Source organism: Micropterus dolomieu, linkage group LG12, assembly GCF_021292245.1.
Source record: "Micropterus dolomieu isolate WLL.071019.BEF.003 ecotype Adirondacks linkage group LG12, ASM2129224v1, whole genome shotgun sequence".
NCBI classification, from domain to species: domain Eukaryota; kingdom Metazoa; phylum Chordata; class Actinopteri; order Centrarchiformes; family Centrarchidae; genus Micropterus; species Micropterus dolomieu.
The window spans coordinates 37,116,009-37,119,534 of NC_060161.1; positions in this window are offsets into that span (position 1 = coordinate 37,116,009).

Below are 3,526 nucleotides of genomic sequence, written 5' to 3' on the forward strand. Positions count from 1 at the left end.
TCAGATAAAGAGTTCCTCCTGGCCACAGTTGGTCTGCCAGGAGGATTTTTAAACTTTTGTGTATCTTAGGCAATAAATAGACAACAGCAGTGAGAGGACGTCATACTGCTTCTTAGTAATCCACATTTCATCTACCGCATCGTTCAAAATGTTATCCCTTTCTCCTACATATTTCTCAACAGGGTTTTGCTGCAACAGTCTATAAAAAGTGGTATTACTTAGTTGTCTCAAAGCCGCAGACACACAATCCTTTGTGTTTTGTATCACAACAGCTCCTCCTTTATCGGCTGATTTTATAAAAAAATTTGAAATATCCCGTAGTTTGCTCAGTGCGTTTCTTTTAATTTGACTAATACTGTGACTCTTGTGACGGGGATTTCATGATTCCATCTTTAAGATTCTGCCATGTAACTAATCTCACCAGCCTCTTGGGTATGAGGTCAATGGAAGGTAAATGTGAGTGATGCTTCCAGAGGGGTCAGGACTTTAAGTTGTTCACCACATGTGCTTTGGACAGGAGTGTCCTCCTATAGATCCAAATTGAGTGTCCCCTAGGGAACACTGAGAGACACCATGTTCCTTTGATGAGATAGTACTCCGACCCTGAGACTAAGATAAAAGCTGCATTAGCTGTGACACTGCAGCTCACTCGGATGATATGTGTCCCCGTGAGTTCCTTCTGCAGAAGACTTGAATAAAATTCAAAAATTCAAGTGTTTGCCTGAGCTGTTTATTTAAACACGCAATTCCCACCACACTCTTCAAAATATTAGTTGATTTAACTGCTGCTTCAATATCTTTCTCCACCAGTTTACTAAATATAGGCAGTATGGGGTTAAGAGACCCAGGAGACAATTTTTTTTTTTTAAACTTGCTCAGAGGGACTACCCCTGGATACATTACCCTTATTATGCAAAAATAAACATCTTAGGAAAGTAAAATCAGCTCATTTAGAATTAGAGTCTGAGAACAGCAACAAAGACAGAAGTAACAGAGCAAGCTCCCACAGATCAGTGAGGCAAACAAGACCTGCAGCAGATATTCCTTTTATCTGAGAGTTCTCTGTACATCTCCAGCAGGGAGACTCTGACTCAGAAAGCGTCTCAAAGATCTGGTTCTGGAGATGATGCCGGCCAGAGGGTCGTAAAACACAGGAAGTGTTCCCAGGAATCAGATTTTGATGATTCTGCAAGAACAGCAGAAATCCAAGTGGTTGGTGAACAAACATCCCTTTAAACAGACTAAACTTACCTCCTCCCAGGTGAACTGCTCGTCTGGACTCTCCCTCCATGGTGAACCCGGTCCAGTCCCAGACGGCAGAGGAAATTCAACACACCGTCACAGTTCAGAGCAGAAGGGAAGTTCATTTATCTGCAGCTGAGCATTCAAAAGCAGAGCAGCTGTATCCCGTGATGACTTCGTCCAGGACGGAGCGAACGACGCTCCTTTACACTTCAGTCCGCTCGGCACCTGGACCAAACTCCTTTGGAAGTAAGACAGAAGTTTTCTCTCTGTCCACTCATCATCTGGAGCAACAGATGGTTTGTGTCCGTAACTAGTATGGATGTTCAAATCATTTGTCCCATTCACACAGTAATTATCAGGCCAGGTCCACTCAAACCAAACATTAGTGAAAAGTCCTGCCAGGGTAAAGATCTGAAGAAACTCGTTGCAGTGTGGTCATGTAGACAGTGAGACGTCCGTTATCTGCTGTGTTTGATGTCAGATTGTGTGCCACTGCCTGCTTTGTTTACCATTTTATTAGCCTCTGATTGGCTGAACGTGGCTTTACGGTTAGGGTCATATCGGCGCCTGGTGGTTTGGCGAGCTCTTGGTGGCACGTTTTTGCGGTTTCATGTAGACAGAGATTTTTTGTGAACGATGGAGGAAAAACTCAGTTTATAAAAATACGTACTTGTAAATCATTTCCCGGTTCGCACGGATCTATTTTTGGGAGCGTTTAAGAGTGAAATAGGCGCACGGTAGATCCCTGCACCTAACATTAAAGAAATGAATCACACAGTCGCTATTCTCTGTCTGTCTAGTATTTTTGGGTAGATGCATTATAAATAAATACGTTCATCTACACTTAGCAAACACATTTTTGGACAAACAGGTTTTTCATATAGAAAATTTCAATTTAATACCTTGTTAAATGGTGATTAAGAATTTTTCATAGCCTTAATTTTCTCCAAATTTATTTATTACCTTTTAAGACTTTTGAAGACCCCGCGGACACCATGTAAAAAAGAATGTAACCTACAAAGTAGACCTCTCAGGTCGTCTGGAGCAGGTCTGCTGTCTGTCCCCAGAGTCAAAACTAAACAAGGAGAAGCAGCATTCAGTTATTATGCTCCGTATATCTGGAACAAATGCCCAGATAACTGCAGGTCTGCTGAAACTGTCAGTTCTTTTAAATTAAGACTGAAGACTTTTCTTTTTACCATTGCTTTTAATTAAATCAAATGTAAGGCTGTGGATTAATATTGTACTGCACTGTGACTTTTACTATCCTGTTTTACCCTGTTTTTTTCCTATTTAACTCTTTAAAATGTATTTTATCCTGTTTTATTTTCTATTTCACTCCATCCATCCATCCATCATCAACCGCTTATCCTGCATACAGGGTCGCGGGGGGGCTGGAGCCAATCCCAGCTGACATCGGGCACAAGGCGGGGTACACCCTGGACAGGTCGCCAGTTCTATTTCACTCTTTAAATTATATTTTAATGCTGTTGTTTTTTACATTTCCCTTTGTTGCTTTTATGTTGTTGAAATGTGCATTACAAGTAAACTTGCCTTGCCTGTGTTCTGGTCTGGTCTCACTGTCTGTGTTCTGGTCTACCCTGGTGTTCTGGTCTGGTCTCACAGTCTGTGTTCTGGTCTACCCTGGTGTTCTGGTCTGGTCTCACTGTCTGTGTTCTGGCCTGCCCTGGTGTTCTGGTCTGGTCTCACAGTCTGTGTTCTGGCCTGCCCTGGTGTTCTGGTCTGGTCTCAATGTCTGTGTTCTGGTCTGATATTCAGGATTTTTCAAAAATGTTTCTAAATACATCAGATCTACTACAAATTGTCAAAATAAATGGATTTAATTTTTCTAAAGTGAGGCTGTTATGATATTATGAACATAGTTTGTAGGGCTGCACAATATTAGAATAAACCTACATTACAATATTTTTCTTTTCTGTGACATATATTGCGATGTTAAAGTGCAAGTTTTCCTTTGTATCGATCTGCAAAAAAGTTGGTGTTTGAGTTAATTGCCCTTGCTTGACATTGAACGTCCTGCAATGTGACACATGTGATGACGATGAAATGCTATTGTGCAGCCCTAATAGTTTGGTAGGCCTGTTGAATTTAATATGAATGAGTTTATTTTTAACACCTCACTGAAGACATGCCATGTGCCAGCGTGCTTCAAAGCCTCCACCATCATCCCTGTCCCCAAAAAACCAAGGACCACTGGACTAAATGACTACAGACCTGTCGCCCTGACCTCTGTGGTTATGTCTCTTCTCCCTGTACAACA